We start from the raw sequence: 25,781 nt of genomic DNA, 5'->3' as shown, positions 1-25,781 counted from the left end.
CAATTTTAGTAACAAAATGATATTCACTGATTTTTTTTTTAAATTTAAACCATAGAGAAAGGTACAGAGGAAAGGAAAGTCCTTCCCTCTGAATCCTTCTCTCAGGAAATAGCCTTCTTTACTTATTTGGTTTGTTTCCTTTCTAGCATTTTAGTGTGCACAGAGTGGTTACTCTTAGACATCTATCATATCAGAGATCTTTAGAATAACTATATCAATAGTCGTTTTCCTAATTGAAAAACATTCTCAGGAAAAAATAAGATAAATCCATTAATCTAAAGCAATTTCTATCCAAATTAAAGATAATTTGGAAAAAAAATAAAATGCCAATGGATCACTCTTTATTCTAAAAGAAAAACATTGCTTTGGCCTTATAGAAATACACAATAAAAAATGTAAAAGTCACTCGGAATCTCAATATTCTAAATAGACTACATTTTAAATGGTAACTTCCTCTATGTTATGGCTTGAACGTGTCTCCAAAATTTGTCTGTTAGAAACTTCACTGCCAAAGCCACCCTGTTGGGAGGTGGGGTCTAATGGGAGGTGCTTAGGTCATAAGGGTTCTGCCCTCAAAAATAGACTAACGCCACTATAAAAAGGAACTGTGGTAGTGGGTTCACTCTCTTTTGCCCTTCCTCCTTGCGCCATGTGAGGAACAGCAAGAAGGCCTTCACTAGATGCTAGCACCTTGAAATTAAACTTCCCAGTCTCCAGAACTGTGAAGGAACTCATTTCTCTGCTTTTAAAATTAGTCAGTCTCAGCATAAAACAGACTAACACAGAAATTTGTACCAGGAGAGCGGTGTTACTATAACAAATATCTAAAAATGTAGAAGGAACTTTGACACTGGGTAATGAAGAGAAGCTAGAATAGTTTTGAAGTGAATGCTGAAAAAAGCCTTTATTGCCATGAATGGAGCATGGAGGGTGATTCTGGTGAGGGCTCAGAAGAAAAGAAGAGCTTTAGGGAAAATCTGAATCTTCTTGGATATTATCTAAGACGTCATGACCAGAATGCTCATAGAAATATAGACAATAAAGGTCATTCAGATGAGGTCTTAGATGGAATGAGGAATGTCTTATTGGAAACTGGAGGAAAGGCCATTCTTGTTACAAAGTGGTGAAGAAATTAGCTAGCCAGTCGCGGTGGGGCATACCTGTAGTCCCAGCAATTTTGGAGGCCAAAGTGGGTGGATAGCTCGAGGCCAGGAGTTTGAGACCAGGCTGGGCAACAAAGTGAGACCTCCTATCTACAAAAAATACAAAAATAAGCCAGGCGTGGTTGTGCACACTTGAAGTTCCAGCTACTTGGAAGGCTGAGGGAGGAGGATCGCTTGAGCCCGGGGGCTGGAGGTTGCAGTGAGCTGAGATTGTGCCACTGCACCCAGCCTGGGCAACAAAGCCAGACCTTGTCTCAAAAAAACAAAAAAGAAAAGATAAAAAAAAAAAAAAAAAGAAACTGACTAAACTATGTTCCTGTTCTAGAACTTTGTGGAAGGCAGAACTTAACAGCATGAATTAGGATATTTGGCAGATGAAATCTCTAAGAAGCAAAGTATAGGGAGTGCTATGTGACTTCTCTTAACTGCTCGTAGTAAAATGTGAAAAGGGAAAAATGATTTAAAGATGAATTTATGATCAAAAGGGAAACAAAACATAGAGATTTGGAAAACTCAATTTGGCCGTGTGAAAAATAAAAAATAAAAAATAAATGTTTGGGAAAGAAAACCAAGGATGTAGCTAAGCTACCATTTGATGAGAATAGAAGGAAGGTGGGTGCTATTTATAAGACCCACCAATTCTCCAATGGGAGAACGACCCCAAAGGCATTTTAGAGATCTTTGAGGCTGCCCCTCCCATCATAGGCCCAGAGTGCCAGAGCCTTGAGGACAGAATGGTTTGGAGGAAGGAACCTAGGGGACTCACTGCCCAAGGCTGCTTTAAATCCCTGCTCCCCACATTTCAGCACAATGCTCCTCAGTCACTCTAGTTGTGGCTCAGGGTCCAGGTACGGCTTGGGCAGTAAGCCTTGGTAATATCTAAGTGGTGCTAATTCTGCAGGCATGCAGAGCACAAGAGCTGGGGAGCCATGACTTTCTCCACCTAGATTTCAAACGATGCCCAGCTCTCTGATTTCTCTATCTCTCTTTCTTATTGTAAAATCGACATTTAAAAATAAAAGCAAAAACAAAATATATGTCACATTTTTTAATCCATTCATCCTGAGATGGACAGTTAAGTTGATTTCATATTTTGGCTATCATGAATAGTGCTGCAATAAACATGGGGATGTGGATGTCTCTTCAACATACTGATCTTATTTCCTGTGGGTATATACCCAGTAGTGAAACTGCTAGATCATATGATAGTTCTATTTTTAATTTTTTGAGGAAACTCCTTACTGTTTTCAGGAATGGCTGTACTAATTTACATTCCCACAAACAGTGTATAATACTTCCCTTTTCTCCATATCCATGCTGACATTTGTTATTTTGTGTCTTATTGATGATAGTCATTCTCACTAGGGTGAGGTGATATCTTATTGTGGTTTTCATTTGCATTTCCTTGATGATTAGTGATGATGAGCATTTTTTTTGTATACTTGTTTGTAATTTGTATGTCTTCTTTTGAGAAATGTTTACTCAGGTCTTTTGCCCATTTATTAAATTGGATGATGTATTTTGCTATTGAGTTGTGTTCCTTATAGATTCTGGATATTAACTACTGAGTTCTTGTTGGATGCATAATTTGAAAATATTAATATTTTTTCCTACTCTGTAGATTGTCTCTTCTCTCTGTTGATTGTTTCCTTTGCTGTGCAGAAGGTTTTTAGTTTGATGTAATTCCATTTGTCTATTTTTGCTTTTGCTGCCTGTGCTTTTGGGATCTTATCCAAAAAATCCTTGCCCAGACTAAAATCATATACACAATGGAATACTATTCAGCCATAAAAAAATGAAATGCTGTCATTTACAACAATATGAATGAACCTAAAGGACATTATGTTAAGTGAAATAAGCCAGACAGATAAAAATATGCCTGATCTCATTCATATGTGGAATCTAAAGAGTCTCCTAGAAGTAGAGAGTAGAATATTAGTTATCAGAGGCTGAGAAGGATAGTGCGGAGGAATAAGGAGAGACTGGTCAACAGGTACAAAGTTACCCATTGATCAGAGAAATAAGTTCTGGTATTCTATTGTACAGTAGGGTGACTATGGTTAACAATATTGTATATTTCAAAATAGCTAGGAGAAAGATTTCAAATTTTTTCACCACAAAAAATGATGACCATATTAGTGATGAATATTCTAAATGCTCTGATTTGATTATTACACAATGTATATATGTATCAAAACATCACACTGTACCCCATAAATTTGTATAATTATTATGTGTCAATTAAAAACAAAACAAAAACCAAAATACTTAAAAAGCTAAAATCGCCTATAATCATAATATTGAGTATTAGTCACTATTAACATTCTGATATATAGGTACATGTACATGTGTACATGGATATGTTTCTATGTTATATGTATATACATCCTCTACATAACTGGCATGTAGAACATGTTGCATTTTATCCTTAGGCTATAGCTGACATTTATCATCTCCTTCCTTCACCACCCATTCTAGGTTTCTCTCATTCTCAGTCAGGTGGTTGAGTTACCCAAGCCTTCATAACCAGAGGGTCTGAGCAATTGTTGGACTGTGCTTACTGCAGCTTCTCATTTACAATTACCATTGCACCTGAGAGTACCAAGAGATTTCTGAGCCAGAGATTACGATTTCCAACTCCCAGCTTCTCAAGGTAATCAGGATCAATAACTCCTGCAAATATAGTAACTTTACTGCTTCCTTGCCCACTGGTGTGAGAAGTCCTAAATAACCAGCTGGTGGTCATAGCTTAAAGTTCAAAGTAACCTTTACTGAATAGTGTTGTTAAAGTTCCAATAACAGGAACCTGAATTTCTAATCCAAAAAATTCTAAATTCGTAGGGACAGAAAACAAATTATTCAAGTAGGTCTCTAGCAGTTTTGGTAAGAATAGTTAATCCTCTTTTCATCCTTGGATCTCAACTCATGTATTCTAGTTGCTTGGGGACACAGCAGTGTATAGTGGCCTTTATTCAATGAACATGTGGCATTTTGGAAGACAGCTGTCAGACCATACAGGGTGTCATTCATACATGCTCCTTTGTTGCTCTGCTGCTCTTATTATTAAATAAATATCAGGGCTGGTTTTCAGCACAGCTTCCCCATGGTTATAGGAGATTAAGACCATGAAATGGTTCCATGGAGCCCAAATGACTTTCACAGTGCATCTTGAGTTGATAGTTAATTAGCCTGAGACTGTTAAATTTTTTTCCCAAAGCTTCTAAAGCCTTTGGTAAAAAGTAGTTAACTTCACAATTCTTATGACTACCATTGTCCCTGTATCATTTACCTAACCTACGACCACATGAGCCGATGCTTTGCCTTCCACTTCCATGTTATCCCAGTCCACCATTGCTGAGCATCTTCGTGATTGGGAGGCATCCACTGCCAGGGATTATCTTCATCTACTGACCACTGGCCAAGGGATCCTGATTGCTGTCTGACCAGTGAGTGATCCAGGTCTAGAATCCCACCCTAAGAATCTGATATTTACATTCATTTCTTGTACCAGCTGTCTAAGCTGTGTTCCTCTTAAGAAGAGAGCATAAAACAAGGGCCCTTTTGCAGGCAGCCTATTTTGAAAAGTGATCCCAGGGATCAGGAATGGGGAGTGGAAGACTGAGAAGACTGAAACAGAGAAAAGGGGAAAGGTAATAGGAGAGTGGATTATTGACCTTGTCACACCGTGGAGCCCCATTCCTCTGTGGAGCCTGCAGAATAGTCTTCAGCTTGGTCCACCTAAGAACAGACAAGGGGGTCAATTACCGCTACATGTTGCTTTGGGCTATTAGAATCCCTAGTAATTAAATTCTCCCCCTAGGCCATTCCTGAACAGCATAGTCTAAATCTTCTATCACCAGTGTCTCGCACAATACTTTGAACACAGAAGGTACTTAATAATAAATATTTATTGAAAGAATGAATCCATGAATGTGCTCTGCTCTACAGTTATTCTGAGCAGAGAATGGAGTTACTGAAATGCACATATACATTGTCTTTCTCTTGGGTAAACTATAAATATTAACTTATGCCTTTTCCCCTTTAACTAAAAAGTGTCAAATTTATTCTCTACCTCTTGACCAGAGCTACACTGATGAAGTGGGCATTTCAGTGTCTTCCATACTTATTCTCTCTACGCATTTGGGCAAGTTGTTTAATTTCTCTGTTTCAATGCCTATAAAATGCTGATAGTTCTAGCAGCTGCCCTGAGTGACTATCATGAGAATTATAGATAACAAGCCACGGAAATTTGCAAATAGGTACATGTTTCCAAAATGACGCACTTTGTTCATAATACATAATAGTGACAAAAGCACTGTTTGGGCATGGGAAATACTTGTGAGTATCTCACAGCTCCCGCATCATTCTGAGTACATATTATCAGAGGCAATGCTGAAAATATTTAGCAACTCTCTGACCTGGGCATTGATTAAGCAGAGTAGTCAGTAATTATTAACCATCATTATAGCCATACTGGTGTGTGCAGGCTGAATATAAGCATGCAACTCCTTCAGAACATTCCCAAAACACAGGACTCCTCTGGTTCCCTCCTAATCCCACTGCCTATCTGCAGGTTTACCACATCGTGGGCTGGTTCAGGATCGTGTATAACTCTATGAAGGCAGATTCAGATGGAGACAGGCTCCTGAATGGTTGATAACAGAGAAAGGATAGTTGCTTCTGAGCAATAGCATTGATTATGGTCAGGGGGAGCCCACAGAGGCCATTCTTAGGCATTCTCCTTGCAGTTTCAGGGTATCAGGTGTGTACTACTATTGAGAGGACATAGGTCTCCTTGCCCATGACACCATCAAACCCACCTGGAGTCCACCCCTCAATTCTGCTCCCTCAGCTGCCCAGCAGCAAGCATGGGAACTCCCACTTGCCCCTTATATAAGAGCCAAATGTCCGGGCAGCTATCAGGCTACTGCCACGACAGTCTGACTGCATGGCTATCAGCTGAAGAGGAAAAGTTTCTTTTTATTATTAGGTTGGTGCCAAAGTAATTGCAGTTTTTGCCTTTACTTTCAACAGCAAAAACCACAATTACTTTTGCACCAACATAATAACTGTTGTGGACTGAATGTGTGTGTTCCCCACACAAATTCATATGTTGAAATCCTAACCCCTAATATGATGGAATTGGAAGGTGAGGCCTTTGGGAAGTAATTAGGTCATGAGGGTAGAGCCCCTGATGGGCTTAGTGTGCTTATAAGAAGAGGATGCAAGTCAGCACTCCCTCTCAGCTCTCTTTGCACCCTGTGAGGATACATCTGGAAGGCAGCTGTCTGCAACCTGAAAGAGAGCCCTACAAGAACCTGACCATGCTGGTACCCAGATCTCAGATTCCCACCCACCAGAACTGTGAGAAATAAACTTCTGTTGTTTAGAAGCCACCCAGTCGCCTGCAATCCCAGCACTTTGGGAGGCCGAGGCGGGCAGATCATGAGGTCAGGAGATCGAGACCAGACTGGCTAACACAGTGAAACCCCATCTCTACTAAAAATACAAAAAAATTAGCCAGGCGCGGTGGCGGGCACCTGTAGTCCCAGCTACTCGGGAGGCTGAGGCAGGAGACTCACTTGAACCCGGGAGGTGGAGCTTGCAGTGAGCTGAGATAGCGCCACTGCAGTCCGGCCTGGGCGAAAGAGCAAGACTCCTTCACAAAAAAAAAGAAAAAAAAAAAAAAGAAGCCACTCAGCCTATGGTAATTTGCTATAAAGGTTTGAACCAAGACGGGAGGCACAACAGTGACTACCATAGAAAGCTTACAGACATCTGATTTCGGAACAGGGACAAACTTTTATCCACTGCCTCAGTTGATGAAACCAATAGCTAAAGTGTAACAAATTCCTACTCCATGATTGCAGGATCAGTGGGTGCATTTGAAAAGGGAATGAGGAAACTCTTTTGCATAATCTTTTTGCCTTCCTAAGTTATCAGTCTTCAAAGCTGAAAGCATGACCTTATAAATTTGAATCCCTGAAGACCATTCAAGATCCGTGCTGCTGGATTTTCTAATTCTCCTCCCATGAAGCTTATCTCATCAAAAAGGGTGGTTTTGCTTTGCATTTCTCTACTGACCAGTGATGATAAGCTTTTTTTCATATGTTTGTTGGCTGCATAAATGTCTTGTTTTGAGAAATGTCTGTTCATGTCCTTCACCCACTTCTTGATGGAGTTGTTGGTTTTTTTCTTGTAAATTTGTTTAAGTTCTTTGTAGATTCTGGATATTAATCCTTTGTTAGATAGATAGAATGCAAAAAATTTCTCCCATTCTGTAGGTTGCCTGTTAACTCTGATGATAGTTTCTTTTGCTGTGCAGAAGCTCTTTAGTTTAATGAGATCCCATTTGTCAATTTTGGCTTATGTTGCCATTGCTTTTGGTGTTTTAGTCATGAAGTCTTCGCCCATGCCTATGTCCTGAATAGTATTGCCTAGTTTTTCTTCTAGGGTTTTTATGGTTTTAGGTCTTATGTTTAAGTATTTAATGCACTTGAGTTAATTTTTGTATAAGGTATAAGGAAGGAGTCCAGTTTCAGTTTTCTGCATATGTCTAGCCAGTTTTCCCGGAACCATTGAATAAATAGTGAATCCTTTCCCCGTTGCTTGTTTTTTTCAGGTTTGTCAAAGATCTAGATGTGTGGCATTATTTCTGAGGCCTCTATTCTGTTCCATTGGTCTATATATCTGTTTTGGTACCAGTATCATGCTGTTTTAGTTGCTATAGCCCTTATAGTATAGTGTGAAGTCAGGTAGCATGATGCCTCCAGCTTTGTTCTTTTTGCTTAGGATTGTCTTGGCTATACGGGTTCTTTTTTAGTTCCATATGAAATGTAGAGTGGTTTATTCTAGCTCTGTGAAGAAAGTCAGTGGTAGCTTAATGGGGATAGCATTGAATCTATAAATTACTTTGGGCAGTATGGCCATTTTCATGATATTGATTCTTCCTATCCATGATCATGGAATGTTTTTTCATTTGTTTATGTCCTCTCTTATTTCCTTGAGTGGTGGTTTGTAGTTCTCCTTGAAGAGGTCCTTCACATCCCTTGTAAGTTGGATTCCCAGGTATTTTATTCTCTTTGTAGCAATTGTGAATGGGAGTTTACTCATGATTTGACTCTCTGTGTGTCTATTATTGGCATATAGGAATGCTCATGATTTTTGCACATTGATTTTGTATCCTGAGACTTTGCTGAAGTTGCTTATCAGCTTAAGGAGATTTGGGGCTGAAACGATGGGATTTCTAAATATACGATCATATCATCTGCAAACAGAGACAGTTTGACTTTCTCTCTTTCTATTCGAACACCCTTTATTTCTTTCTCCTGCCTGATTGCCCTGGCCGGAACTTCCAATACTATGTTGAATAGGAGTGGTGATTTGTTTTGTTCTGATTTTTGAGGGGAATGCTTCCAGCTTTTGCCCTATGATATTGGTTGTGGGTTTGTCATAAATAGCTCTTATTATTTTGAGATATGTTCCATCAATACCTAGTTTATTGAGAGCTTTTAGCATGAACGGGTGTTGAATTTTATTGAAGGCCCTTTCTGCATCTATTGAGATAATCAGATGGTTTTTGTCATTGGTTCTGTTTATGTGATGGATTATATTTATTGATTTGCATATGTTGAACCAGCCTTGCATCCCAGGGATGAAGCTGACTTGATTGTGATGGATACCCTTTTTGATATGCTGGTGGATTGAGTTTGGCAGTATTTTACTGAGGATTTTCACATCAATGTTCATCAGGAATATTGGCCTGAAATTTTCTTTTTCCCTTGTGTCTCTGCCAGGTTTCAATATCAGGATGATGCTGGCCTCATAAAATGAGTTAGGGAGGAGTCCGAGAGGAGCTATTAGAGCTTTACAGGTAAGCGATTTTTACAAATCTTTGACTGGTAAAAAATTTTGTTTCAACATTTTTTATCACATACTTGAGCAAATAGGTGTTACAGGGAAGTTGTCTAATCTGATTTGAAGAGCTCTTTAATCAAAAACTCTTTAATATGAATTGCGTCGTTACTATTTAGAGGTTACACAAATTAAAAATTTAGAGCAATCACTAATACTTTGTATTTTATTTTTCTAATGCTACAATAAAATGTAATAAAAATTTCCCAAGCTCATTTAGATACTCTCAAATCTCTCTCAGTTTACTTCAGCGTTCTGCATAAATGTTTTGATTTTTATTTATCCCTTAATGGGAAGTGGTGTGGAAGATTGCCTTATAGGATAGTTTTGAGGCTCTACTGAGAAAATTTGTAAGAACATGCTATGTAAGTAGCAACTTTTATATAACACTTATTAGCCACCCTCAACACAATTTCTTCCCTCCTCAACAGCCCAGTTGAGGCTCCAAATACTTCATCAATATCTGCCTTGTTAACACGCACACACAGTGGCACATAGAAGCACACAGGGGCATACACTTTCATTCAAAATATCGTGGAAGCTGGAATCTTTCTGAGTTGAGTAAACAGAAGGCAATTCCTACCAATATGATTGCCCCAAAAGATATGATCTGAAAAATTCCGCAGGCCAAAACCTGGACAAATACAACTGCTTCTTTAGTTTATAGCTTCCTCTTCCTTTTTTTTTTTTTTTCTTGATAGTGAAAACCTTTGTGGTCAATATGTCCATCCAGTTTTATCTTCTTAAGGATGTGTTTTGTTTAAGTTTCTAGAGATCAGGAGCAAGTTTGAGAACTCTGGAAAAAAGCATATATCAGTTGGATAACGTAGATTTTAGCCTTCTGTCCCAAGAGAATCATATAATTTACTCTTACTTTTCTGGGTCTCTACAAAGTAGGTGAGGACAACAGAGCATTCTAATCACAATTTCCATTTAAAACACAGGGGCACTAAAGACATTGAAGAGACAATATAGCATACTGGCTCTGTCCATTCAGTATCTAAAATGTGCACCGAATCCACCCCCTTTTTTAAAATTCCATTCCCTCTGTCTTCTCTGATGTAACCTCGGTCTAAGCCATCATCATCTGTTACCTGAAGTACAGTTGTCTCCTAACTGGTTTCTTTGCTGTGGTTTCCATATTTGTGTCCCCGCTAAAATTCATATTGAAACTTAATTCTCATGGCTGGTTGTGTTAAGAGGTGAGGCTCTTTGGGAGGTGATCACGCCATAAGAGCCCTACCTTTATGAATAAGATTAATGCTTTTATAAAAGAGGTGCAAGGGCAATAGCAAAGACTTGGAACCAACCCAAATGTCCATCAATGATAGACTGGATTAAGAAAATGTGGCACATATACACCATGGAATACTATGCAGCCATAAAAAAGGATGAGTTCATGTCCTTTGTAGGGACGTGGATGAAGCTGGAAACCATCATTCTCAGCAAACTATCGCAAGGACAAAAAACCAAACACCACATGTTCTCACTCATAGGTGGGAATTGAACAATGAGAACACTTGGACACAGGAAGGGGAACATCACACACCGGAGCCTGTTGTGGGGTGGGGGGATGGGGGAGGGATAACATTAGGAGAAATACCTAATGTAAATAACGAGCTCATGGGTGCAGCACACCACCATGGCACATGTATACATATGTAACAAACCTGCACATTGTGCACATGTATCCTAGAACTTGAAGTATTAAAAAAAAAAAAAGAGGTGCAAGGGAACTGTTTGCTCTCTTTTTTGCCTTTCTGTCCTTTCTGCCATGTGAGGACATGGTGTTCATCTTGTCTGGAGGAAGCAGAGTTCAAGGCACTATCTTGAAAGTAGAGACCAGGCCCTTACCAGACACCAAACCTGCTGGCACCTTGATCTTGGACTTCCAAACCTGCAGAACTGTGAAAAGTAAACTTCTACTATTTATAAATTACCCAGTCTATGGTCATTTATAGCAGTGGGCATGGACTAAAACATCCTCTCTCTATTCTTTACAATGTATTCCCCATATAATAACCAGATCACTCTTAAAAATATAAACCAGATTATATCAGTCCCCTCATTAGAATCCTTCAATGATTTCCCACCTTGCTTGGAAAGCAATCCAAGGTGTTTACCGTGGTTTACTAGGTTGGATGGGATCTGGCTCAGCGAGGTTGCCCCTTGTCTGCTGCTCTATGCTTAATGTGCTTCAGCCACACTGGGCTGATTACTGACTCTTGTCTGCCCAGAGCCTTCATACTTCACAGCGTGTGCATTTGCAGTTTCCTCTGCCTAGCATCTCCTCCCTCTGACCCTCACACAGCTTCTTCCTCAGCAGCCAATTCTCCTAGTAAAAAGAATTTCCATGGCCATCCTGATTAGAGTAGCCCTCCAGCACAGGCCCCTTTCGCTATAAAATTGCTTTATTGCCATCACAGCACTATTTTTAGCACTCAGTCCAAACTATTTTGTTTAACTATTTGTTTCTGAATTTATTGTCTAACTTCTCCAATGAAAGATAAACTCCTTGAGAGCAGACAACTTGTCCTCATTTCTTACCGCTGAGTCCCCAGCAGCTGTGAGAGTACACAGCCAATAGTATTCATGCAATAATTATTTGCCGAATGAAGGAAGGAATGAATGAATGAAGGGTACAATGCCAAGAACTCTGAAATGGTTATAATAGCTTTTTGGGTCAGAGTTTCCCCTGCTGGAGAAACAGAAAGAAAAGGAGTAGAAATTGCTAAAATGTATGCTATTGTGAAAGAAAATAGAATTTTTGAAACTCCAAAACACTATGCCAAAGGGAATGTTAAACTGGGGACTGAGTCACACAACACTGCCCTTCTTTCTTTCCTTCCCCAAAAGAGAGCTGTAATTTCACAACCCTGTGTCATAGCCTCATCCATAAGCCAGGTTCCCGCAACTAGGGAAGGCCACATATCTCTCCAGAAGGCCTTCCTCACAAATTACTCACAAGGAAATTCCTTATGGTCCCTAAACCTTTCAGGGTACGTATTCTAATTCTTTATGGTCCCTAAATCTTTCAGGATACATATTCTATCTATAAACTATCCCCAAAACCAAGTTCTGTTGAATCTCACCCTGAAATTGTCCATTACCAGCTTATCTTCACAGGTACAGCACAAGGATGAGAAGAGAAATCATACTTCTGCCTACCCTGAGATGGATGCATAATTGACTTTTTCGTCTACTCCCCTTGTGCAGATTTACTGAGGCTAATCAGAGCCTCACAAGAATGTACGCATTTCCCTCACTGCTTCCCTTCCCTTCCCTCTCTTTTTTTCCCGTCTGCTTGCTCTTTCTCCTTTAAATACTGAAGCTCCTGAAACCCTATTCGGAAAAGCACAAGTCACAGATGCTCCTGTGGCCTGTGTTTTTCCCTCAAACTTTGATTAAGGTAATCTCTATCCATTGAAACATAGTCTTAGTCACTTTCTGGTTAAGACTATCAAATGGTGACTCTTCACCAGTGGGAAGTAGAGCCTGTCAAGAGAAAAGGAGGTAAAGAAACTTTTTTATGTTCACCCTACTAACAGTCAGGCTGCGATCCAAATCTGAGGCTTTGAAATGCATGGTCTTTTTGTTGTACAGCACTGACTGTAAGTGGCCAGGTTTCTTTCACTTAAGACATTGTCTAATAGCATAGTGATTTATATTATTCCACAATTATGTAAAATGTCATCAACTCTCAGTGGATTAGTCATGGTGTTTGAGAACCATATTATTTTTAAATAAATATTACACTTTTCTTCCTGTGAAATTATTTCAAGTGATTTGCCAAACCATGGGTCAGTGGTATGCTTATTCCCTGATGAAATAAGGCTATATCTGTAGTAAATTTCCTATATTCTGGAACACAAAGACATGTGACAAGAAGATGGGTAAAAAAAAAATGCATTTGGTTGGAAATAAGACACTAATTCAGGGAAACAAATTTAATTGCCTGATTGGAAGCTATCCCAGATTTTTAAAAGTTACTCTTTAAAATAAAAGGATGCTCTAAGAAATTAGATGGCTGTGTGTAAACCATGGATGATTTCACCTCTCATCTCAGGAACCACCGTTGTGTAAGAGGTAAACACTCTCCCTTCGACTGTGAAGTTCTTAATTCAGAATCACAGCCAAGCAAGTAGTGTCAAAGTCTACAAATGAATCCAAGTACTCACTGGGCAAGAATTGTCTTTATGTGTTCTGTTGTTCGTATTATCAGCTCTTGACAGTTATATCGTGCCAAGTATTTTGCCAAGTGCTTCCGATATCTCATTTTGTTCTCATGGCAACCCTATTCTCCTATTTAATTTACTATGAAACAGAGTCTTAGAGAAGTGAATTGACTTGCCCAAGGTCACATAGTTAATAAAAAGCACATAGTTAATAAAAGTTTGTTAAATAAACTTTAAGTGGTTCCATTATATTCCCTACCTTTGAGGAGCACTGTAGTATAATGCTGTGTTCTCACAGTTGAGGAATGTGCCGAATCTTTTACATGGAAAAAAAATCTCATAGCTAGTTCATTTTTCCGCTAATGTTGCTTATTATAGGCAAAAACATAAATCTTGTACTTACAGTTCATATGAACTCTTGGACTGAAGTGGCCATTCAAATATTCAACAAGTGCTGATAGTGTTTTAGGATATTGAAATAAATTTAAAAATTTTAAAAATGTTTAGAGAACTTGCAGACCTCAAAAGTATGTCCCTGGACATCCCAAGAACCTGCAGATTCCAATTTGGGTAACATCTTCAGCTGATCTGTTGGAACTGAAATGACAACATTACTGATTCATTAACTGTGTAAACTGGGTACAAGTTACTTAATTCTCTGTTTCTCCAGCTATAAAATGGGAATAAAAAGAATGCTGCTCTCCTAGAATTGTGAGGATTGAATGACAATGTATGTAAATTGCTCAACCCATAAGGTAAAGTTTTCTGTATTATTCATATGATTATTAGGTGATTATGGTATGCTGAGTGAGGAAAGCAGAGATGCAGGCAACTAAAATTACCCAGGGAAAAGTACTTTGTATCTTTATATACAAAGTTCTCTTTGAACATAGACAAGACCTTGATAATATCAAATTTAAATAGCTGGTAAGTGGCAAAGCTGGGATTCAAACCTGGGCAGTCTGGCTCCATATGTTGTGCTTTTGAGTTCTAGAAAGAGATTTAAAAGTTAAGTAGAAGAAAGGAATATCATCAGCAGAGTTGGTCCATCTGACTCTAAAACCCACACACGTAAGCACTGTGCTGTGTTGTCTCCTCTAGCAAATGCCCCAGAAGCCTCAACTGTAAAAGCCCCATTCAGTCTTGGGGCATCTTTTCCTGGCAAGTGCTGCTGTTGCTGTGGGGTTCCTCCCACTTCATACATCATACGTTTTCAAAGGAAAATAGTACTTCTGTGTTCATACTGATGCAAATCACTTCGTCCCAGCATGAGCAAGCCAAAGGATCTAAACTGGTCTTCCTCCGCCCCCTCAGAAGAGATGATTAGTTCCAGCACAAAGTTACAAAATGGAATGAGTTGTCAGCATTTAAATATCAGCAGATTTTATATAACGATCCAGGTTTCACCATCTCCTGAAAAATCCGAGTATCTACCAACCTTGAGCCTCATACCCACATGACAGCAACTGAGTGGACCTGAGCAGCAAAATGAGCATGTGAGCTACGTGTTGCCATAGCCTCCTTCCTAAAAATCTTCTCTGGCCTTCAGTAGTAGCCTGGTTCACATAGGCATGAAGCATGAGACTCATGGAAAGCACTCCATGGATGTCAGCTGCTATTATTTAGGCTTTTGTTGTTGTCTGGCTCATATCCCCCGTGTTTTATAAGAGCCTGAAACTCAGGAAGGGTGGTAGTTTGCAAAAATAAAAATTGCCACTAATTTCCCCTAAGCTTGCATGCATGCTCCTTTGCGATATGATTTTGCTGCTCCTCCAGACAAGATGGGGGGCCCATCTCTCCATCCTGTGAACCTGGGCTTGGCCATGTAACTTGCTTTGGCTAATGGGATATTGGCAAATGTGTAGTAATCAAGTGCTTGGGGGTTGGGGCCTGCTGCCCTGTCTTGCTGGTGGAAATTCTTGGCCACCATATGATAAGCCCAAAGTAGCCTATTGGAGGATGAGTGACCATGTGGAGGGAGGGCCCAGCTATGCAAGCAAGGCCATCTGAGACCGATGGACCAGAGGAATTAATCAACAACCCCTGGAATCAGGACAAGTAAGAAGTCATTATTGTTCTAAGCCGCTAACTTGTAAGTTGGCTTTTACACAATAATAGCTAACTGACACGGAGGCAAAGGCTTATTAATGCCTCTATACAACACATCCTGCAGCGTAAGTGGTGGTTTTCTGGATAGTCTTTAAATTAGGCATTCTCCCCTTACAAATAAGGCCTAAAACAAGTTGACGCTTCTGTTTCAGTTTTTATTCCACTCTTATTGAATGAAAAAAGGACAGAAGTAAAAATCAATAGTAAGAGAATTTTTAGGGTGTTTTTATAAGTGGAGAATGAACACTTAGGTAAATATACAGAAAGCCAAATTAAATACACAGAAACGGTACACAGCCATGCACTGCATAATGACAGTTTAGTCAATGACAAAAATATATAACCCATATACAAGAAGGTTCCCATAAGATTATCATACTGTATTTTTGCTGCACCTTTTCTATGTTTAGGCATATTCAGCCACACAGACCCATTGTGTTACAATTGCCCACAGTATTCAACACAGTAACATGCTGTTTAACAAGCTTGTCCAACCCGTGGCCCATGGGCTGCCTGCAGCCCAGAACAGTTCTGAATGCAGCCCAACACAAATTCATAAACTTTCTTAAAACATTATGAGGGGTTTTTTTTGCGATTTTTTTTTAGCTTTTTATCTATTGTTAGTGTATTTTATGTGTGGCCCAAGACAATTCTTTTTCCAGTGCAGCCCAGGGAAGCCAAATGGTTGGACACCCCTGCTATAGGTTTGAAGCCCAGGAGCAATAGGCAATATCAGATAGCCTGGGTATGTAGTAAGCTATGCCATCTAGGTTTGTGTAAGCACATCTAGGATATTCACACAGTGTTGAAATCTCCTAAAGACACATTTCTTTAAACATATCCCTGTGTTAGGTGACACAACTGTAAACTTTCTGTAAATATGCAGAAAACATTAAGGTAAATATATAGAAACTTCTTACAGAAGTAATAGAATATATGGAAAATGCACATCATCGTGTTCCTTGATAATTTTCCCAATTATGAAGACTTCATGTGCATATTAGTATTTTTCACGAAGTTATCACGATGGCAATAAATGCAACGATGAGAAGAAGAGTTTCTACATTGAGCTCTTACACACCCAGCACTTTTCTAAGGACTCTTACATAGATTTTTTTCTTTAATCCTCAAAACAACCCTATAAGGAACGTCTTATTATTGTGCCCATTTTACAGTGGGGGAAAATGAGTCTCAGAGAGATGGGGTAACTTCAGAGTTCCAGAGCTGGGACCTAACCTGCAGTTTTGTTAAAAGCCCATGTTAGCATCTACACTTTACCATTTCCTTGTGATAGTAGTCATAGCGTCATAGTAATTAAAGGGTTTAAAGCCTCTAAAGGATGACCTGAATTTGAACAGAAGGATTTTCGCCTTTCTTTCATCTGTTACGAGCATCCTTTGCAGAGCAGAGACACTTTTATTTCTATCCACCAGGGGGCAATCTAAGTCAGAGTTTGATTCTGAAATCAGTCTGAGCGTTACTTGGCCGAGCCTTCATAGCTTCATTTCTATCGTTGTTTTGTTTTATCTTGTTTTTCATTTTAAAATGCCTTGAGATTCCCCAGCTTTTCAGGACACTATTCTTTTTCAACCAGCAACGTGAGCCGTGGAAACACGGCTGGATAAAATGCCAGGATACTTGCTTACTTTGTGGTCCTGCATTAGTCACTCGCCGACCTTCGGAATCACTCCGCTTGCGGGATCAGATTGATTTTGACAATGAAGTGATGAGGCTGGGCAAGTTTTAGGGATTACTTCGACTCTCACATTCTACCACTTCTAGTGTAGAAGGCGGCACGAGTCTTAACATGGTACGAACAAGGGGGTGCAAGAAATGTTACATTTGTTGTTCATAAATCAAACTATGACTAAGTTCGCATCCTACCAGATTGATGAGAAGTGTAATCTGTCATTATTGAAGCTCCGCCCCCCCAACTCTCCCCACCCCAATTACAAAGGTGCCAAAGAGTACAGGAGGTGCCTGTTCTGGGAGCCTCTGTCCACACTGGGTACCAAGGGATGTCCATTGTCCAAGCCTGTCTGGTCTCCTGAGATCAAGCACCTGCTGCTGTGTTTCTTGCCTGAAGGACCCTTGCCTGTGTTGGGAGTCTAGGCCCCTGTTTCTCCAGGTCTGTCTCCGAGTCAGGAAGCCTTTGATCAACAGCAGCAAAGATGTATTAGAGATGATAGCCTTTCTCTGGCTGTAGTAGTCCCAACTACTTGGGAGGCTGAGGTGCGAGAATCACTTGAACCAGGAGGCAGAAGTTACAGTGAGCCAGGATGGTGCCACTGCACTCCAGTCTGGGTGACAGAGCAAGACTCTGTCTCAAAAACGAAATAAAATAGCCCAGTTTGGGGTATGTCTTTATTAGCAGAATGAGAACAGACTAATACGACAGAAGCCCAAATTTTCACTCAAAGGAGAAAGAAGGAAGAAGAGAGAATGGGGAGGGAGGGAATAGAGGAGAGCTGTCCTCAGCGACCTCTACTTTACCTTTGCAAAAATTCCTAGGAAAAGGAAATACAAAGGGCCTGGCTATCTTCACGGAAGGGAGAGAGAAACCATGAAACAAAACATATTGATGTTTAAATAAATAGTGCCCAGCCACTTCATAAGTCAAGAGCCTAGAGACTAAAACAGACAGTGTCTTGAGCTATATTTATTTTTCACAGTCTATAACCAAGATTCCACTCAATGCCTATTGGATGGTTAATTTTCTTTTTCATTCTGAAAAAGAAGAGGAATAATGGGCAGGATTAGTTTTTGAAACAAAATGACCAGTATTGAAGCTGAAAGCGAAGCATAGCTGTGAATCCTGGCACCACAGCTTTCTGGCTGTGAAACCTTGGAGAATACTGACTCTTCCTTCTTCAACATGGAGGTATATAAATTCTGGATCTAGTTTAAAGTGATTTGCTGATTGCTTGAAATTGACTCAGTATCCTTATTACCTCCCACCCCCAGGGGAGGCTGCAGACACTTTTATGGAGTGCTACAGTCAGGCTGAAGAGAGCCTTGGAGATTCTCTCCTCCTTTGTTGTGACCGTTTCTGCTCTGTTCCTCTGTCCACATATCCAGACCTCCTGGCCTATGCTTGGTCCTGGGGGATTGATGATTTTCTGGCCCTCTGCTTTATCTCTGAATACAGCCATTTGAATCCCATGTGTTACTCTGTAATCTGAGATCTTTCTCCAGATTAAAAAACCATAACCCATATTCAAAGCCTCAAGGCTCCCAAAATTGTCCATTAAACAAAACAAATGTGTACTGTACCAAGGCAGCTGTATTAATGTACATTCCTATTAGCAGTGCATGATGGGTACATGAAGGACCTGCTCTTGTCCTTGAAAATATTTGGTACCCAGAGACGTCTAGTCTTTGCCATTCTGGTGAGTGTGATACTGCTTTTCAGCGTGTGTGTGTTTTATCATTATGATTAAAAAAAAAGGCATAATATGAGATGTGCACCCTTTTAACCCTTTTATGTGCATACTGCATTTTGATCATGTTTTTAACATGAGTATCCTGATTGCTAAGAAATTTAGCATTTTTTAAACAAGTTTATCTGATTCTCTCTTCCACAGTTGGCCTGTTCAAAAACCGTTTCCCATGTTTCTGTTGTGTTGGGGTTTTTCGTTTATTCTTTTTATTGATTCATAAAAATTCCTCATATGTCCTAAATAGTAGTCCTTTGTCAAATAAATGGGTGACAAATGTATACTTCTAGTCTATAGCTCTTTTCATTTTGCTAATTGAACCTGTTGATGTAGTTTAATATGCTGACTCTCTTTTTTTTTGTTTTTGAATTGTGTTCTTTGTATCGTGTTTAGGAAATTTTTTCTTTACTGAAAAACTGGGTGGCATCAAATTTTAAAGAGCTTTGCCTCCCCTGAAAAGATATTTCTAAGATGTTTTAGCTAATATTCCAAAAATTGACAATGACCATCTTAAGAATATTTGTTGTGTAAGTGCTAAGTTAACTAGGTATTCACAATAAAGACAATAAAGTTAGATTCCTACTTTGCACTATACTTAAACAATGCCAGGGACTTGAAAGTGCTATATGTGAGGGGAACAAAACTCAGTAAAATATATAGAAGAAAACCTCTCATTTTTCTAAAAGTTTTTCTTTAAACTTAAAAATTAAAAAAAAAAAAAAAATGTCAGCTGGGTGGGGTGGCTTACGCCTGTAATCCCAGCACTTTGGGAGGCCAAGGCAGGTGGATCATGAGGTCAGGAAATCAAGACCATCCTGGCCAACATGGTGAAACCCCATCTGTATGAAAAATACAAAAAATTAACTGGGTGTGGTGGCACGTGCCTGTAATCCCAGCTACTCGGAAGGCTGAGGCAAAAGAATCACTTGAACCCGGGAGTTGGAGGTTGCAGTGAGCCGAGATCATGCCACTGCACTCCAGCCTGGTAACACAGTGAGACTCCATCAAAAAAAAAAAAAAAAAAAAAAAAGAAAAGAAAAAGAAAACAAATTTGTCCCCCTTCTATTAGCCAGAAGGTATGATCTGATACTGTAGCTGCAATGAGCAAGTGTAACAGAGCAGAGATGGTGACAGAAGTGGCCGCACATGTGTCTGTCCACAGGTCAGGGCCAGATCATAAAGGACTGTGGTGTTGGAATGTTATTGAGGATAATAGACAGCCAGAGAGGCTTTACATAGCAGAGTGATGTGATTATCAGATTCGCTTTAAGAAAGCTACAGCATCCTACATAAGGCTAGCCAGTTTTCCCAGCATCATTTGTTAAATAGGGAATCCTTTCCCCATTTCTTGTTTTTATCAGGTTTGTCAAAGATCAGATAGTTATAGATGTGTGGTATTATTTCTGAGGACTCTGTTCTGTTCCATTGGTCTATATCTCTGTTTTGGTACCAGTACCATGCTGTTTTGGTTACTGTAGCCTTGTAGTATAGTTTGAAGTCAGGTAGCTTAATGCCTCCAGCTTTGTTCTTTTGGCTTAAGATTGACTTGGCAATGCAGTCTCTTTTTTTAGTTCCATATGGAATTTAAAGTAGTTTTTTCCAATTCTGTGAAGAAAGTCATTTGTAGCTTGACGGGGATGGCATTGAATCTATAAATTACCTTGGGCAGTATGGCCATTTTCACGATATTGATTCTTCCTATCCATGAACATGGAATGTTCTTCCATTTGTTTGTGTCCTCTTTTATTTCATTGAGCAGTGGTTTGTAGTTCTCCTTGAAGAGGTCCTTTGCATCCCTTGTAAGCTGGATTCCTAGGTATTTTATTCTCTTTGAAGCAATTGTGAATGGGAATTCGCTCATGATTTGGCTCTCTGTCTATTATTGGTGTATAAGACTGCTTGTGATTTTTGCACATTGACTTTGTATCCTGAGACTTTGCTGAAGTCGCTTATCATCAGCTTAAGGAGATTTTGGGCTGAGATGATGGGGTTTCCTAGATACACAATCATGTCATCTGCAAACAGGGACAATTTGACTTCCTCTTTTCCTAATTGAATACCCTTTATTTCTTTCTCCTGCCTGATTGCCCTGGCCAGAACTTCCAACACTATGTTGAGTAGGAGTGGTGAGAGAGGGCATCCCTGTCTTGTGTCAGTTTTCAAAAGGAATGCTTCCAGTTTTTGCCCATTCAGTATGATATTGGCTGTGGGTTTGTCATAAATAGCTCTTATTATTTTGAGATACGTCCCATCAATACCTAATTTATTGAGAGTTTTTAGCATGAAGGGTTGTTGACTTTTGTCAAAGGCCTTTTCTGCCTCTATTGAGATAATCATGTGGTTTTGGTCTTTGGTTCTGTTTATGTGATGGATTACATTTATTGATTTGTGTATTTTTAACCAGCCTTGCATCCCAGGGATGAAGCCCACTTGATCATGGTGGATAAGTTTTCTGATGTGCTGCTGGATTTGGTTTGCCAGTATTTTACTGAGGATCTTTGCATCAATGTTCATCAGGGATATTGGTCTAAAATTCTCTTTTTTTTGTTGTGTCTCTGCCAGGCTTTGGTATCATATGTAGAAAGCTGAAACTGGATCCCTTCCTTACACCTTATACAAAAATTAATTCAAGATGGATTAAAGACTTAAATTTTAGACCTAAAACCATAAAAACCCTAGAAGAAAACCTAGGCAATACCATTCAGGACATAGGCATGGGCAAGGACTGCATGTCTAAAACACCAAAAGCGATGGCAACAAAAACCCAAATTGACAAATGGGATCTAATTAAACTAAAAAGCTTCTGCACAACAAAAGAAACTACCATCAGAGTGAACAGGCAACCTACAGAATAGGAGAAAATTTTTGCAATCTACTCATCTGACAAAGGGCTAATGTCCAGAAGCTACAAAGAACTCAAACAAGTTTACAAGAAAAAAACAAACAACCCCATCAACAAGTGGGCGAAGGATATGAACAGACACTTCTCGAAAGAACACATTTATGCAGCCAACAGACACATGAAAAAATACTCATCATCACTGGCCATCAGAGAAATGCAAATCAAAACCACAATGAGATATCATCTCATACCAGTTAGAATGGCGATCATTCAAAAGTCAGGAAACATCAGGTGCTGGAGAGGATGTGGAGAAATAGAAACACTTTTACACTGTTGGTGTGACTGTAAACTAGTTCAACCATTGTGGAAGACAGTGTGGTGATTCCTCAGGGATCTAGAACTAGAAATACCATTCGACCCAGCCATCCCATTACTGGGTATCTGCCCAAAGGATTATAAATCATGCTGCTATAAAGACACATGCACACATGTGTTTATTGTGGCACTACTCACAATAGCAAAGACTTGGAACCAACCTAAATGTCCAACGATGATAGACTGGATTAAGAAAATGTGGCACATATACACCATGGAATACTATGCAGCCATAAAAAAGGATGAGTTCATGTCCTTTGTAGGGACATGGATGAAGCTGGAAACTGTCATTTCAGCAAACTGTCACAAGGACATAAAACCAAACACCGCACATTCTCACTCATAGGTGGGAATTGAACAATGAGAACACTTGGACACAGGAAGGAGAACATCACACACCGGGGCCTGTTGTGGGGTTGGGGGAGGGGGAAGGATAGCATTAGGAAGAATACTTAATGTAAATGACGAGTTAATGGGTGCAGTACACCAGCATGGCACATGTATACATATGTAACAAACCTGCCCGTTGTGCACATGTACCCTAGAACTTAAAGTATAATAAAAAAAAATGTATTAAAAAAAAAAAAGAAAGCTCCAGCAGCAACAAGGTGCAGACACTGGAGGAGAAACAGGAGTGAGAAACAATGGTGAGAAGGCTATTGTAGTCAGCAAGGTGGAAGTGATGGGGCCTTGAATCTGGGCAGTGTCTGTTGTGATGGGCAAAAGAAGAAGTGGATTTGAGAGCCTTTAAGGACAGGCAATTGCTGGGAGCTAGCTAATGTAAATTAGCTTCTTCCTGACCACAAGAAATTGGCCACCAAAAATATAAAATTTGGGGTTGGGAGGCAAATGCAGAAACCCGAACTCCTTATATGAGGTCAGTTCTGGGGTGGAATAAAACATTCCCATTTATCTGTTTTCTATTTCAAAACTCCTCTTTTAAGGAGATGTAAGAAACATCTATTTTTTGAGCACTGGCGTACAATTCTTTGACAACAGCATTTTAATACTAAAAAGTAAGTTATTTACCTTATTTTACTAATATTTCTTGCTTTACATGTAAAAAGTAGAGGCTTAAACAGTCAGTGGCACTTCTCAGTGAAGGAAAAGGTGCTTCCGACTTACAAAGTAAGATGAATCCCAGAGAGCACAAGTCCATTTCAAGGAATTATGCTTAACAAACGTTAATTTGTAAAATGCAGTACTAGGAAATGTCTCTCCCTGCATGCCCCAAAAGTCAACATGAAGGTTTAGTGCTTTAGGAAATGAGACAACGAGGCGAAGATTAGATTGTCTTTTCATACAAAGTAGTTGGATGCAATAATATTAGTGATTTAGGGATGAGATAGAGATTAAATATGCAAGTTTAAATGAGGATGTCCTAAAAATAATCACCTTCAAGAAGGGTGGAGGATCATCAAATGTTGGACAGAAACTGTCAAAAACTTGAGCATAATAATATAAATAACTTTTTTTTGAGACGGAGCCTTGCTCTGTTGTCCAGGCTGGAGTGCAATGGCTTGATCTAGGCTCACTGCAACCTCCTCCTCCTGGGTTCAAGTGATTCTCCTGTCTCAGGCTCCTGAGTAGCTGGGAATATAGGCGCACCACCATGCCTTGCTAATTTTTGTAGTCTCTAATTTTAGTAGAGATGGGGTTTCACCATGTTGGCCAAGCTGATCTTGAACTCCTGACCTCAAGTGATCTGCCTGCCTTAGCCTCCCAAAGTGCTGGGATTACAGGTATAAGCCACTGTGCCCAGCCCATTTTTTTAAGTTTTTATTACTTTTGATGTCATCAGTGTTGTCTGTCCTATGACCACCCTCCCTTGCAGCGGACAATGGCTATCATTGTTTCAGGCTTCTCAGCTACATAGCATGTCATCAATACACACCTAATTGGTCCAAATTCATTAAATCTCTTAGTTAGGGGAATACATGGGCTGCTTGTCTTAAGTCAAAGTTAACTGAAGGAATCACTATGTTCAGGGGACTGAGATTACTTTGATTAACTTAGACCTGTCGGTGTCCACCCTTGAACCTGGGGATGAAGGCAGCTTAATCTTGTATTAGTTCTCATGCTGCTAATAAAGACATACCCAAGACTGGGTAATTTATAAAGAAAAAGAGGTTTAATGGACTCACAGTTCCACCTGGCTGGGGAGACCTCATAATCATGGCAGAAGGCAAAGGGGAAGCAAGACCCATCTTACATGGCAGCAGGCAAGAGCGCATGTGTAGGGGAACTTCCCTTTATAAAACCATCAGATCTCATGAGACTTATTCACTATTATGAGAACAGCACGGGAAAACCTGCCCCCATGATTCAATTACCTCCCATTAAGTCTCTCTTGTGGCATGTGGGGATTATGGGAGCTACAATTCAAGATGAGATTTGGGTGGGGACACAGCCAAACCATATCAATTTTTTTTTTTTTTTTTTGTGATGGAGTTTTACTCTTGTTCCCCTGACTGGAGTGCAGTGGTGCAATCTTGGCTCACCACAACCTCCGCCTCTTTGGTTCAAGCAATTCTCCTGCCTCAGCCTCCCAAGTAGCTGGGATTACAGGCATGCACCACCACGCCCAGCTAATTTTGTATTTTTAGAGGAAACGGGGTTTCTCCATGTTGGTCAGGCTGGTCTCGAACTTCAGACCTCAGGTGATCTGCCCACCTCGGCCTCCCAAGCTGCTGGGGTTACAGGTGTATCAGTCTTAAAGTACAGGGCTGTCTGGGAAAAGGCTGGATACAAACAATGATCTGAGTCCTGCTATAAAGGAAAGTAGGAAATACATTATTAGTCACAGCCTTATTAGCACGAGTGGGAGAGACTTGGCGTTTTCTAATTGTTGATGCCAGAAAAGGAAACTTAGCTGAAATATGGGTGTAAATATGAATCCCTTATGTCTTCATACTTTTCAAAGTTCTTTGACATTGAATCTCTTTGGTTCTTCACACAAACTATTGCAGTTTTCAACAGAGGAAACATGATTCTTTTTTTTTTTTTTTGCAGATGGAGAAACAGAGAGAAGAAGAGACTTGGAATCACTCTGTCCCGGCTGTAGGTCTATGAAAAAGAATGTGGCCTACTGCTAAATACATTGATTTTGAAGCTAGATAGCTCTGGTTTTGGGGAGCAAGTTATTTGATCTCTCAGAGACTCAGTTACTTCATCAGTAAACAGAGATTAACATATCCACCAGTAATGGCTATAGGAGTAGTAATAGGGATGATATAGGTGAAAGCACTGATCACTGAATGATTCCAAAGACAGGTGCAGAGAGGTTCAGGCATCAGACAGGCTACCTGGATCCAAATCCCAGCTCCATCATTTACTACTTTCATGGCCTTTACAGACCACTAAACTTCTCTCTGAGCTTCAATTTTCACATCTGTAACATGAGAACTAATAAAATGAAACCTTCCTAATAAAGTTGCCAGGAGGATTCATTGAGACATTGAATGTAAAGTATTTAACTCAATATAGAGCACAGGGGAGCACCAAATAAAATTCAGGTGTTACATTTTAAGCGCGTGTTCACCAAGGCTCCCAATTCAGGTGGTGAGGATTCTATAATGATCAATTCCTCCTAAGGTATTTGTAAAAGGACCCACCAGATTACCAACCATTCCTATACTTCCAGAACCCTTTGGAAATCCTTTATGTAACCTGGGAGAGCTGTTATTTTTTTTTCTTTTTGGTAGAAGTGAAATCCTGCAGGAAAATGTGCTCCATTTTGGTTATTTCTGTTATATCACAAGGTGGG

The 25,781-nt window shown here is 39.8% G+C and overlaps 1 long non-coding RNA gene across 1 annotated transcript in view; it reads left to right on the top strand.

The window, feature by feature from the left end:
• Positions 1–25,433, top strand: part of LOC112133513 (uncharacterized) — a 57,866-nt gene extending 32,433 nt beyond the window's left edge. Inside the window, exons 2-3 of the long non-coding RNA XR_008519208.1 lie at positions 8,960–9,036; positions 25,028–25,433. This is a non-coding gene — a long non-coding RNA (uncharacterized LOC112133513). The remainder of the gene's footprint in view (positions 1–8,959; positions 9,037–25,027) is intronic.
• Positions 25,434–25,781: the final 348 nt, after the last annotated feature.

Source organism: Pongo abelii, chromosome 4, assembly GCF_028885655.2.
Source record: "Pongo abelii isolate AG06213 chromosome 4, NHGRI_mPonAbe1-v2.0_pri, whole genome shotgun sequence".
Lineage (NCBI taxonomy): Eukaryota > Metazoa > Chordata > Mammalia > Primates > Hominidae > Pongo > Pongo abelii.
Note: the sequence above shows the minus strand (reverse complement) of the source record. Positions and strands in the feature narration are given on the sequence as shown.